A 14494-nucleotide genomic window follows, 5' to 3' on the forward strand; every position below is an offset into this window, starting at 1 on the left:
AAGGAAAAGAAGGTTTGGGTTCTAAATAATCAAGAATGACCAGTTCGTCTCTGCTAATTAAGTTAATAACTACTCAATATTTTACCTTAAAGAAACAGGCCAATCAATTTAATGAATCAAAGGAGCAGGTACTAAAAAGATGAAACTCGCCAAGCTCTCCCCTTTCGGACCCCTTCTGAACACCTGTTGAACTCAGGGGCTTTTAACTTTCCGAACTAAAGCCTCCCGGATAAAACCTTGGGAGCTTTTAGACTTTCTGGAAGTGCGTACGTATTTTTAAGGTTTCCATCTTGCTTCATCAACAAAACTGGTTACTAATTATTTATGAACCACAGGGCTGAAAACAAACTTTCTTACCTTGAGCAGTTAAGGAGGGGCAGGCAGAGGAAAGGGCTTGGTTTTTAATTTGGCCCCTTGGTACCCGTCCCTACCCCGCCCCCCCGCCCCCGTTTCCGACCCCGCGGCGCTCTACGGAAAGGTCAAAGGTAAGCCTCCCTCCTCGCCTCTGGGAGCGGGCGCACCTCCCAACAAAAAAACACCCTGGCATCCAACCTGAGGAGCTCCGGGTAGCACGGCGGCGCGAGGGGCCGGGCCACGCGCTCTCCGGGCGTCCGGGGGGCAGGCTCGGCACCCATTCCGGCCCGGAACCAATTCCGACCTAGGTGGTGCCCGGGGTGCGCACGGCACTCTCTCCGGGGGTCCCCGGCGCCCCACGCTCCGGGGGGGGGCCGCGCGGTGGGGCTCTGGGAGTCCAATGGGCGACCCTCGAGGCTGCTACCCGGGCACGGCCTCCGCCCACCCCGAAGGTACTCTCAGAGCACCCCAGATCCTGAGGTTCGGGGTGTCTCGTCTTCTGCCTCTTTGGCGAGACGCACCCGGAGCCCACCCGCCCGGCCGCCGCTGCGGTCCCGCAGGACGCGATGTCCCCGCCGCGGGACCCGGGACGGGGTGGGGACCCAACCGCCCCGCGCCCCCGACCCCCGCGCCGCGCAGCCCCGGGCCCGAGCGTCCCTCCGCACCCCGCGCGTCCACCGCGCCGGCGAGCAGGTGACGGAGTCCCGCGACCCAGCGCGCACGTCCTCCCACCCGGGCCACCCGCGTCCCGGGGTGCGGCCCTTACCTCGGAGCGGGCCGGGGCGGCCCCGCGGGGCCGGGCGCGGACTGGGCCGGGGAGACGCGCCTCCCGCCGCCGCCGCTGGGAGCCGAGGCGGCGAGCGGGCGCGGCGAGCTCCTCCCGGGCGGCGGCGGGAGGCGCTGCTCTAGCAGCCGCCGCCGCCGCCGCCGCGGCTGCGGGTCTCGGAGCTACGCGGCCGCGGCTCCCGGGCCGCCGCCGCCGCGGGTTCTCTTGGCTCCTGCGGGAGGCCCGCTGCTCGCGCGGCAAACTCTTCCGCACGCAGAGCCGGCGGGGAGAGCCGCAGCCGCCTCTTCCTCCTCCCCCTCCCTCCTCCCGCCTCCTCTCGGTCCTCCTCCTCCTCCTCCACCTCCTCCTCCTCCTTCCCTCCGCTCCCGCTGCCGCCGCCGCCGGCCGGGTCTCTCCTGGCCGCACGCCGGGCCTTGGCCGCGACCCAGCCTGGGCCACGCACCCTGCACGCCGTACGGGCAGATGGACCCCCGGACCCCCCAGCTTCCCTGGGCGGCGCAGACACCCGCGCCCCGAGGCCGCCACCGCCTCCGCTGGGCTGCCGGGGACGCGCGGCGGGGTCCGGCGGTGGGCGAGGGGTCGGGACTGGGCGCGGGGCGGGGGCGGGGATGTGCTTAGAGGGAAACTGGCCAGAGGGAAGGCCAGCAGATGCGGGGCTGCCGGCTGAGGTCCCGTCAAAGTTGTCAGTGGGGGTGGCGGGGAATCTTCCTCCCCTGCCCCGTGCCGACCCTCGCCCTGCCCGCGGCCACCCCGCTGTCCCGTGCGCTGGGGGGGCGAGCGCGCCACCGCGGTCCCCTGCACGCCGTCCTCGCGGGGCGGGCCTGCTCGCGGAGCCCCAGCCAGGGCACCGGGCGCGTCTGTGCGCGCCGACCACTGCGCTTTCTCAATGAGAGGCGGCGAGGGTCGGGGAGACGCCGGCGAGCGCGGTTCGCGGAGGACCGCGGCGCGTGCTGGGGAGGAATCATCGCTGTTTCTTCCAAGGCGAACGTAGCTGGTCCGGAAAATGGGTCAAGGATGGAAAGGAGCCGGCTCATTGCCCCCCTCCTAAGCAGAGGCCCGAGGGGTGGGGGACCGTGGCCAGGAGCGCGCGCCCGGAGCTCCACGCGGCCGCTCCCTCCCCTCCCCCGCTGCCCTCCTCTCCTTTTGCACCAGTGCAGGAAATGTTCCACTGACCTACATATTTTTCCAAACATACGTGACCTTTTTTTTTTTTTCTTCCCTCTGTGGGAGGAGACAGGCGAGAATCCAAGAAAAGGAGAAGCTGGAGCGGCGCGCGCGAGGAAACAGGGAGGCTTTCACCGAACACAGACACGTGCACATAAACAGTCCCAGGAGCCAAGAGCTGCTGTTCCATAGTCTGCTGGGCTCCGAGACAGAGTCGGGTGGGAAGGGGAGACCCCGCGCCCCGCCAAGGCCCGGAACGGTGACCAGCTTCCCCTAGCCTAGCAGACCCCACTCCATCCTCGGCGGCGGCGTTCCCCACGTGGAGGCGCCTGGCGAGAAGCCCAAAGGAGGGGCGAGGTCTCCTACCCCCGGGAGGTCCCCCTTCCCAGACATCACAGAGGTACAGTGCCTGGCGCAGCGCTCTGCGCCCAGCAGCCTTTTTTCGGATGTCCCTGGGTCCTTCGCACATTCCTACAAGTAGCCCTGGAGAGGAAAGCGCCCCCACCGGTCCTTTTCCATCAGACTCCTGTTTTGCGGCCAGAAGGAATCTCCTAGGGCCTTTCCTCTGAACATCAGACGGGGCCCCCAATTCGGTTCCAGGGCCCTGGCTTTATTCTCTCCCCGCTCGAGTTCAAGACAAACCCTCTACCGCGCAGACCCGACCCACAACGCCTTATTTGGGCATGCAGCGCCGCACTGTCAATTAGATCAAAACGCTCACACAGAGCTCCTTTTTCCCCCCTGTAAAGTAGGTCATTCTCTTTATTTCCCTCTTGTATTATTTTTGTCTAATTCTCCTCCTGAAAAATAATCAGCTGCAGGAGCTTTGCGCAGCCTGAGAAGCTGTTATTCTCAGGCTTGCTTCTGACTTGGAGGGCTTTTCAAGAAGGAGGAGGACGCATTTGGCACGTTGTGGTCTTGAAATACCTCCCTTTCCAAAAGGAGAACATTTTAAAACTTTATTTTGCTTTGTTCTTTTACCCCCTCCCTTTACTTCGGGCAAGTACGTTTTGCCCTGCCCTTAAAGCGTGCCATGACTAATATCTACTAAAGGATAAAGTTGTGTGCCTTTAACCGGATTTAATGCAGAATTTAAAGCCACCTCCCTTCCTTTCTTGCTTTGAAAACGATTCCAGCTCCCTCCTCCTTCTCCCTTTTGGGAACTAGTTGAACAATCATTAAACGATCTTTTAGGAAACAAATGGCCTACAGAAATAACACAGCAAGTAATTCCACAGTGCAACAAATATTTTTGCTATGGTCTGTTTTTACCTGTTGCCTGGTAGGATATCCTATTAAATGTGTGGTTCCTGCCTTTTGATCATGGAGATGTTGTATACGTAGTTGTACTTATTCCAGACACCATCCCATCTCCTAATGTTAATTCCACTGGGGTAGGACACCTGTCTGACCATAAAGGGGACTGGAGTCTGCAGCAGAGAACCCTGTCAGGACCAGAGCACATCATGCCCTTTCCCCAAATGTAGACAAGAGTCAAAGAGGGAAGTTTACCTCCTGTTCATTCTTTGCATTTGGCAGTTCAGTTCCTTTTATTGGCATTTGTTGAAGGCTTGTCATGAATCAGGCTGGGCTTGGCCTGTGAGGGATGGAGGGAAATTTGATAACAGTTTATGTCTGTACAAGAAGGGTTTGCAATGTAAAGACAGGGATAAAGATGAAGCCGGAAGAATCAGGATGGGCTTCCTGGAGGAGGTGACATTGCTGCTAGAATTTTTCCTCGACCAGATAACAAAGTCTCATCGGATCACAATCTGTGCATTACTCAAAATGTACAGCATGGAACAAAGGAACAATCTCAAAACTGCATTGCCAATTTGGGGAAATTCTGAAGTTTCACGTGGTTCGTCCTTTAAAAGAACATGTCTTTATTGATTGTATGGTGCAGTGATATGTCCAGGAACCCCAGCTATTTTTCAAAAAGTGAATATTTATGGAGGGGAGGATCAAATTGTTTTACTCTAGTTGGTTATGTCAATCTATGAAGAGAGCAGAGAAACAATTGAAAGTTTTTCAGTCTAATCGGATATTCTTTTCCCTCATAGAAGTTGTGGCATATCCTAATTAAAAATATTTAGCCAATTAAATTCTCAAAATATGTACAGTAGAAGTGTCCATATATAGTGCTACACACAGGTGAGAATGTGTGGATGGTTACAAGAACTACAGCACTAGCTCAGGGGACCCGTATTAGGCATGTATAGTTGGTAAATTAAACACACACTTCAGGAGAAACAGCAAGGACAGTGTTCTATGCTGGATGACATCATCTCATTTTTTTAACTAATTTTAAGATAGAAGAGCCTTCTTTTTTTTTTTTTTTTTTTTTTGTACGAATGCCCAGAAGTCCTTTTATGGAGTCTTACCTCTGAGTAGCGGTTTTCGCTTTAAAAGAAAAAAAAAAAAAACCACAATTCTATGCATCATTAAGTAGAATAACATCATGCTAGGGAAGAAAATTGTTGCAATTGAGGCAGAAGGGAAAGTTGGGTTAGAATAAGGATGAAGAAGAGACCTCAGAGCCCATAACTGGAGACTGAATACTCAGAGGCCAGGGCTGATGAGCACCGAGAGAAGAAAGATTCAAGAATGTCCACGTGCATTTGAAATACCGAGGTTAGAATTTGAATGCCTTGGTTCTGCAGGAGCTTCATAGCAAGAGAAAAGTACGGGATAGGGATTTGGTCACTGCAGCAGGCTGGGCCTGAGGATGCTACCAGGAGAGAATCAAGGCCTTGTGCAGCTCGCCTGGGAGAGTGAGGACTGGACTTGGCATTGGTGCCCGTCAGATCATGTGGCTGGCAAACCAAAGAATGAAGTAAGATTCCCTTACAAAGCTGGCATGGAGGGCCCAGGGAGAAATCTGGGCTGGTGGAGTCTGGAGGTGACAAAGCCTTAAAGCCTCAGCTAATCCCCACTAGTTAATTGCAGTGTTTCTGAGGACACACACACACACACACACCGGAAACGAGGTGGCAAGACTATTGACAATATAGGCACTTGAGAATCATCTTTCCTTATAGTTAAGCCGCCTGAGGAAGTCCCTTCATGTACCTTTTCTCTAATAAAGTTTGATTTTAGGTCCCATTTATTTCTCTTCTAAGAGAATCTTTTAAAAAAAAAAAAAGCCTTTAATTTTAGAGCAGTTTTAGGTGAGCACCAAATTGATCAGAAAGTACTGAGTTCCCATATACTCCCTGACCCCTGCCCCACCAGAGTGGTACGTCTGTTACTGTCCATGAACCTCCACTGACACATCAGTATCACCCACATTTCTAGTTTCCATTAGGGTTGACTCTTGGGGTTATACTTCAATAGGTTTGGATAAAAGTATAATGACTTGCATCTGCCGTTATCGTATCGTACAAGAGTATTTTCACTGCCCTAAAAATCCTCTGTGCTCCACCTATCATCCTGCCCTCTCCACTAAACCCTGGCAATCCCTGATCTTTTTACTGTCTCCATAATTTTGCCTTTTCCAGAATGTCATATAATTGGAATCACACAGTATCTAGCTTTTCAGATTGGCTTCTTTCACTTATTAAAATGCATTTATGTTTTCACCATGTCTTTTCATAGAGCTCATTTCTTTTTAGCACAGAATAATATTCCGTTGTCTGGATAAGAGGGTTTTTAAAGTGATATTTTAGTAAGTAATGCTTTCAGTAATAACAGGTAATATTTGTCTAGTACTTCCATGCCAGGTATTTACGTGACCTCATTTCATCTTCAGAAGTCCCTGAAGAAAAGTGATTTAGGATTTCCAGGTGACAGATAAGGAATCTGACTTAGGCTCAAGGTACCTTCAGTCTCTTGGCAGATGCGTGGCAGACCAAGGTTTGATCTTTGCTTGAAGACCACTGCTCCTGTGCTCCTTCCCTCCCACCTGATCCAGCACTCAGCTGTGTCAGATGCCAACACAAAGATATTCATGGCATCATTCACTCGCCATGAGATCTTGCTGGATAATGAACTAGCTCCAAAGCAGGCATGTGCTGCTCTGTGGATGCACATTTCTTGCCTCTGTTTTCTCTTGTTCTCCTCTCAATACATCAGCTATTAATATCTTTACTCCATTCTTGAATCAGCTCTCTTCCAAGCACTTGAAATAGAATTCCAGGATGAAGGCTTGGGGTTGGCAAAAGAGCAACACTTAGTCCTGATAAACCACAGAAGGAAATAAAATCACTGGGTCGATACGTGTGTTATTGGCATATCAGCATCTTGCCAAGGGCACTGTTTGGACTTTGGTGATGGCCTGGATGGGAGTGTCCTTTTGTCAACATCTGTGATCTTCAAACCGGCTCTGCGTCACAGGTTGGGAAAGGAAGCAAATTCCTCCCGTGAAAGGGAAAGTTTGGGTGACAGTCAAGCTTTCCTCTCTTGGCCCACGAGAGTGGGACCAGGGTGGGCCAGCCCAAGGAGGACGCCTTGCTCAGCTGTTACCTCTGGTCATCCTTCTGGTTAAGGCAGTGGCCAGGGATATAGCCTTTCTCACTGGAACTAGATTGTTTGCTTGGGGAGGTGCTCAGCTCAGATTTGCTCCCAGGAAATATTTAAGCAACCCCCCCTTTCACAGCCTGTAGGAAGTGGTGAGACTGTGAAATACGGAAGGAACAGTGGCTTCAAAGCATGCAGAAAATTGAATGGAGGAAAAGTCTTTTGCGTACAGGGTGCCAAGAGATGGAGGAAGGAAGGTCCTTGGGGTGCAAACGTGGGTGGGCTGTAAAGGTGCCAGGAGGATGGGGTGTCTCTCAGGTCCTGCGATTAGCTGAGCAGATTTCAGAAGCAATTGTAGAGTCAGAGCTAAAGCACATACAGTGTAGAAGAAATCACTGCCACTCTGTAAGGCATTTGCTCCTAGCCTGCATTCACGAAGGGACCGGCCAGCTGCAGAGACATGCGCTTTTCCAACCTGCACAAGAAGCACCCTTGAAACGCAGGGCAGAAAGACAGCTGTGTTGACACACAAGTGGCTGTTGTCTTTTGCTGTTCTCAGCTCGTGTCCCATTGAACTCAACTAAGAAGAGGTCATTTAATGTATTTATGTGTGTCTGTTTGTTTAAAATGGGCATTTTCAGCTCGTTTCTCGGAGTGGTTTCCATTTCTGTCTCATTTTAAAATTCTCTGACTTGGGAGCAATGCTGTTCGAATAGTTAAGTTTCTATACTAACAGACGCATAATCTACCATGTACTTTGCCCAGGAACAACATTTAGTGATCCAAGATTCATTACACACAGTTCACTTGAAGTGAACAGCTAATGATAGAAAAATGTTCTCCAAGGAGCTATTTATAACCCCTCCTAAGTAGGCAGAAGAGATGCATTTCCTGTATGGACAAGCATTATTTTCTCAGTAAGCTTTGTTACAAGGTTTTGGTGAGAAAGAGCTTTTCTCAATGGCTTGGTTCTAACACTTGCACTGACAGTGAACATGATTCTCTAATAAAGACAACCTTATTCAATGTTTTTAACATGTGCTATTGCATGTCTCTCTAGATTTCTTCCTTTCAAGGCAAAGGAGGGATTGCCCTGAAATGAAAGATGCTTTCATCATGGCAACGGGGCTTGACTGTATTTTTGCATTCCAGAAGTTTCTAATTAAAGCCACTTTTCCTTTCTATGATACTAGCGAGGTTCAGATGGGGCAAAGTGTCTATGTCTGGGACTGACTGAGTACTAGGGCTTTTCTTTAAAGAGTTTTCACTTGCGAATTTGAGATGCCAGTGGGTGGCATTTTGTTTTCTTGGCCCTGAATGATTCAGACCAGTGGTTCTCAAAGTGTGTTCCTCGGGCCAATGGCATCAGCTTCACCTGGGAACTTGTTAGAAATACAAATTCTCAAGTCCCACCCAGATCTGCTGAATCAGAAACCCTGGCGATGGGCCCCAGCAAAGTGGGTCAAGAAGACTTTCAGGAGATTCTAATGTACATAACATTTGAGAACTACTGGTGAAGACAGTTGGTGATGTCGCAGGTAGGGGACCGTTCCGCAGTGATATGGCTTGAGCTAAGTTTATTGCCGTTCCTGTGCTAGCCCCTGGGTTAAGAACAAGCAGGCATTCATTTATTCAATCTTCACAGTCACCCTCTGAGGATGGTTTTGTTATTATCCCCTTTGACAGATGACAGAATGGGAGCTGGAGGGGTTACGTTACCGGCGCAGGGAACGGTGCCAGCAGGGAGCAGAGGCAGGATGGAGACGGGGGTCCTTCTGCTGCCCAAGCTGATGCTTTGACCACCCTGCACTTTTGCTGGCCATGGGCACACCTGGCCAGGTGACTGATAAGAATTCAATAAGCCCCTTTCCTCAATTCTTCTCCCTATTTTCCTATTTCTTTATTCCTTCTCTTTCTCTCAGTATCTTCTAGTCGTGTCTTTGCTCTTGCCCTCACTCTCTCCCTCCCCCGCCCCCGATCCTGCTCCACGGAAATGAACTGCTTGAAAATATTACATCCCATCTTTCACGTTGTTCTCATCCAGCTCTTCATCAGATCCCAGTCCAGCCAAGTCTAAAGCACAGAGCTGAGCCAGTATCTGGTGACTTCAGGCTGTGCTGAGAGCCAGTTGGCTTGATTGTGGTCTTCAGAGAAAGTGAAGCTGGCAGGGAGGGATATTAAGTTAAAAGGCATATGACCCAGGGGGCTTTATTAAACACAGCAAGCTGTACCTATGCTGTACAAGGTGGGTTCCGTAGGCATTGTTTGAACTCACAGGGAGCTGAAGGTCTAAGGTCTAAGATACTGACCTAAGCCAACAAGTCAAGAAATAGACGTTTGTACTCTAAATTAACATAAAAGTTAAAATGTGAGGATAGTGCATGGATGGCAAGTATAAAACATTAAAGAAATAGAACTGAGAGCTTAGAAATAAACCCTCACAATTATGGTCAATTGATTTCGACAAGGATGCCGAGATAATTCAATGGGGAAAGAATAGTCTTTTGTAACAAATCGTGCTGGGACAATAGATACCAATACGCAAAAGAATGAAGTTGGACCCCAACCTCACGCTATATAAAACATTAACCTGAAATGGATCGAATGCATACATGTAAGAGTTTAAACTATGAAACTCTTAGAAGAAAACATAGGGGTAAATCTTCATGACCTTGGATTTGTCCAAGGATTCTTACATACGATACCAAAAGTACAAACAACTGAAGGCAGGGAAATTGACAAGTTGGGCTTCATCAAAAGTAAAAACTTGGGACTTCCCTGGTGGCGCAGTGGTTAAGAATCTGCCTGCCAGTGCAGGGGACACAGGTTCGAGCCCTGTTCTGTGAAGATCCCACCTGCCGTGGAACAACTAAGCTCGTGCACCACAACTACTGAGCCAGCGCTCTAGAGCCCGCGAGCCACAACTACTGAGCCCACGTGCCACAACTACTGAAGCCCATGCGCCTAGAGCCTGTGTCCTGCAACAAGAGAAGCCACCACAATGAGAAGCCCATGCACTGCAACGAAGAGTAGCCCCTGCTCACCACAACTAGAGAAAGCCCACACTCAGCAACAAAGACCCAACGCAGCCAAAAATAAATAAATGAATAAATAAATTAAAAAAAAAAAAGTTAAAACTTGGGCTTTCCCTGGTGGCGCAGTGGTTAAGAATCCGTCTGCCAATGCAGGGGACACGGGTTTGAGCCCTGGTCCGGGAAGATCCCACAGGCCGGGGAGCAACTAAGCCCGTGTGCCACATCTACTGAGCCTGCACTCTAGAGCCCACGAGCCACAACTACTGAGCCCACGTGCCACAACTACTGAAGCCCGCATGCCTAGAGCCCGTGCTCCACAACAAGAGAAGCCACCGCAGTGAGAAGCCCGCGCACCACAACAAAGAGTAGCCCCCGCTCGCTGCAACTAGAGAAAGCCTGCACACAGCAACAAAGGCCCAACACAGCCAAAAATAAATAAATAAAATAAATAAATTTATTAAAAAAAAAGACTAATAACTGAGGATTTCATTTATAGGAAACTCCAAAACTGGCAAGTCTATAGAGATGGAAAGTAAATTATAGTTGCCTACTGCTGGGGGCATTTAGGTTTGGGATGTGATGGATAAAGAGAATAGGGGTTTTTGGGTGATGAAATGTTCTAAAATTGATTGTGGTGATGACTGTATAACTCTGTGAATATACTAAAAACCACTGAGTTGTACCCGATAAGTGGGTTAATTGTACTGGATGTGAGTTCCGTCGGCAGAAGAATGTTAACAGGAAAATGAAAGAAGTCCACCAAGGGTACCATATCTGCCCGTCTCTTCCCATTTGAAGCCTCCTCCATTCGTGCAGCACCCTGCCTCTTTCACACCAAGGTCCTGACCTACCTCCTCCTCCCCACCGTGCCCCTCCCCCTTCCTTCTTCCTTCCCGTCTTCCTGCTGCCCCAGAAGTGAACAGGCTCCCACGGCTCTCTCTTCAGCCTCTGGCTCTTTTCCTTCTTTCTTGGGAGAATCCAGTCCTGTGGTTCTTATTCCAAAGCCTTTCAAATCTTTATCTCTGGTTCTGGGACAGCTCTCCTCCCATGTTGCCAACTGCCCGCCGATATTTCCCTTTGGATGTCTCCCACTTCACTTGTCTACAACCAGTTTGTTTTCTCCTTTTCCCTTTTCTCCCCACCCCAGCTCATTCTCCCAACTGCCCTAGTCCTATGAATGATGTGACTTTTCTTCCGCTTACCTGCGCTTGAAAGCTGAATTCTGCTTTTAAACGCTTCCTCTCTCGTCTGCTCTCGTCATTCTATAGCTGAGGCTGATAGATGCTTGTCTCCTGGTGTTTCGTTCACTCCCCTCTTCCTTCCCATGCCCGTTGTCTCTCTCTTCTGTGGTTCGGCCCTAAGTAGGGGGGCTCACTAGCATTCTAACTGGCCAGAAGTAACTACAGAATATGAACCGTGGAAGAAAAGGAACACAGTCGTGACCTAAGGAAGGGCTTCAAAACTCCGTGCCCTGAACTCCATGCAGGAGATTTTGTAAAAGAGTTGTACAAAAGAAGATGAAACCCAAGGGCCTGGAAAGAAACCCATGAACTAAGGAAGCAGGTCATCTCAGGGGAAATTGACACATAGCCCCCGGGGTATGGGTTTAGAGAGCCCGCGACAGTGGACACGGCTACAGCCCGGCCAGTGGTGGATGTACTAAAATATGTCTGTGCTCGTTGGTAAACAGCCACTGTCCTGAGCCCACTGACTGCCCCCCACCTCCCTGCTGCTCCCCCAGGACTGCCTGAAACTCCCCACCACACAGCGATGATGAGAAACCCTGCTGGTGGCCGTGCTATCACATGGCTCTGACTCTATAACCACCTGGTCTCAACTTTGGTGCTTTTCCAGTGGCCCCCAAACCAAGTCCACACTCCTTGGCATTCTCAGGACCCACCTTAATCCAACCACAGCCCAGCTCTCCAGTCTATTTTCCATTACTCCCTACACTGTATTCCACATATGTGACTTGTACTATCCCCACATCAAATTCTGCTTTTGCCTTTCCCTCCGTACTCTGCTGAAATTCTTTCTCTTTCCCAAGGTCTTGCTCATATGCTATCAAGAAGTCATCCGAGAGTCCTTTGGCCAGGTGTGAATTTTTCCTTCCTCATTGATTATTTTCAGGTACATAAAAAAAAATATTTATAAGCATACATGTATATTTCATGCATGTTATTATATATGTATTTAATATATTTTTATTTTATGTGTTTTTTTTTATATATATATAATTGAATGTATTATTACATTCAATTTTTATAGCCCAGTACCTTCAAGTTGTTGTATCAATTAGGGTTATTTTGGATGTAGGAACAGAAACAGCTCTGCTTCCCCAAACTTGCATCTCCCCTGTATCCACCACGTGGCCTCATGGCTGTGAGTCCTGTCTACTCTGTAGGCCGATGGCTCCCAGGTGGGTGACTCCAGGCTTATCTACCCCCTTTGCCTACTTGGCAAAGGAAACTTCCTGAATCCTAACTTAGGCAGCGGGAGGATGGCATCCAACAGATGCAGAATTCACAGCCTTTCCTGCTGCACCTCATACATGTCTCGTCTTAAATTAAACCTCATGCGCTTTGGGCTGTAAGCTGTACCCTGTCTGAGAGCGAAACATTTTATTTCAACAGCTTCTATTTTTTTTTTTTTTTAAGTAGGGACTGTTCTAGCTCTCCTGAACTGGCTAGCAGATTCTGGATGTTTCTTGTAAAAATTAATGCTCTGTTGGAACAAGAGGGAAAAAAATCCCAACACTCTCTCGTGGGGTTCCCAGTGGACCAGAGCTCACATTTTATATCCCAGACACGGAGCTGAGGATTTTAGAGTCTGTTTAGGTTCAATGACCTGTTCCAGCATCTCAGGGTCAGAGGAGTCATGGATGACCTCCCCTCCGATGGAGCCCCCTGGTTAGTCCATGGCCTGGAGCGCTATACGCATGGTTATTGGATTTTGGAGACTTAGAGACTGTTTTAAGAACTCCTGAGTTCTTTCTACGTGCCAGGTGTTAGGATATTCTCCCTGAATACTCCTCCTACCTCTTGCGGTAGGCATTTCTCCTTTTGTTGATGAGAAACTGAGGCTCGGAGAGGTGAAGTCATTTCCCAGTCTAACCCCCGCGTACGCACGGGACCAGGAGGCATCAGGAGCTGTACGTGACTTACGCGCTCAGCCTCCCTGAGTTCTGGCCCCTGATTCCCTGGGGGACAGCATCCCACCCCCAGGCTGCTCATCTACTGCCTTCCTCTCTCCTCCTGGAGCCCCTGGGACTGGGGCCTTGGTGGCATCAGCTCTATTGACCCTCTCAGCCCGAGAACCTCCACAGAGCATCGACCCGCTTATTTGTCTCCAGGGAGGTTCGTTTTCCTTGTAAGAGGAGCTGGGGGCCTTCCCTGGTGGCGCAGTGGTTGAGAATCTGCCTGCCAATGCAGGGGACACGGGTTCGTGCCCCGGTCTGGGAAGATCCCACGTGCCACGGAGCGGCTGGGCCCGTGAGCCACAACTACTGAGCCTGCGCGTCTGGAGCCTGTGCTCCGCAACAAGAGAGGCCGCGATAGTGAGAGGCCCGTGCACCGCGATGAAGAGTGGCCCCCGCTCGCCGCAACCGGAGAAAGCCCTTGCACAGAAACGAAGACCCAACACAGCCATAAATAAATTAAATAAATAAATAAATAAATAATTAAAAAAAAAAAAAAAAGAGGAGCTGGGGTCCAGCCACGGTCCCTCCATGTCTGGTTCCACCCAGGTCACCCCCAGAATCATTTGGTGAGATAGGGGCTGTCCTGGTTCAGGGCTGCTAACGCTGGGATTTCGGCAGATGCAGATTGAGAACTTTTGGAAATGGTGTTGAAATCAAATGAAGGAACTGAGAAATCCCTGAAACAGCACCTAAATCCTGCTTTCATTATTGAGCAAAAGAGAAGCAAGTGGGGGTGAGGTACAGCAAAGGGGCACAAGAGGCCGCTTGAGGCGTGTCATGTCAGATCTAAAAGCGGGCACTGAGGCCATGGGGCGTCCCGTTTAAGGCAGGCCCTGTTTTCTACCAGAGGAGAAGCTTCTGCAGTAAAGGAATGCTGGTAACATTGGTTAACTATTATATTACCTTTCTCAGGTAACATAAAGTGTTATCAACGGTCCAGCGTTCAGCTGTGCAGGTCGTGCACTGCACAACTCGGGGCCTGTAGTCACACAGACTACTGATTCATGAAAAATGCACTTGAACTCAGGAAGCCCTTAGGGAGATGATGCAAATGATGGCAAGTGGGTAACTCTGCAAGAGGATTTGGGAGGGGGGTGATATATGTTGCAGGAGGGGACAAATAGAGCCCGTGGCAAGATCAAGGGCTTTAGAAGCAGACCAGGTCCCATTGTCACCATACCACCACTTAGTAGCTGGCTCACCAGGCAGGTTACTTAACTTCTCTGAGTCTGTAAAAGGGATGATGGGGGGTTCTTCCTTGACCCTCTGTGCCCAGGGGGCCTATGGGCTAGTTGTCAGGCCTGTGGCTTCCTGCATCCTTCTCCTCCTCCTTAGCTGGGAAGGGGGACAAATTGGGGGTCAGTGACCCAGCTAAAAGGTCGCTTACCACCCAAATCCAAATGCAAAGGGCTTCAGGCAGGTACAAATGTTATATATATATATATATATAAAATATATATTATATATATACACACACACATATATATTATGGTAAAA

At 50.0% G+C, this 14494-nt stretch overlaps 1 protein-coding gene across 2 annotated transcripts in view; it reads right to left on the minus strand.

Annotated features, from left to right (window-relative positions):
* Positions 1-1436, minus strand: part of NPAS2 (neuronal PAS domain protein 2) — a 190073-nt gene extending 188637 nt beyond the window's left edge. For both annotated transcript variants that reach the window (XM_057558519.1, XM_057558518.1), the window contains exon 1: positions 1121-1436. The gene's annotated coding sequence lies outside the window, so the exon portion shown is untranslated. The remainder of the gene's footprint in view (positions 1-1120) is intronic.
* Between the last annotated feature and the right edge of the window lie 13058 nt (positions 1437-14494).

Source organism: Balaenoptera acutorostrata, chromosome 12, assembly GCF_949987535.1.
Source record: "Balaenoptera acutorostrata chromosome 12, mBalAcu1.1, whole genome shotgun sequence".
In the NCBI taxonomy this organism is placed as follows: domain Eukaryota; kingdom Metazoa; phylum Chordata; class Mammalia; order Artiodactyla; family Balaenopteridae; genus Balaenoptera; species Balaenoptera acutorostrata.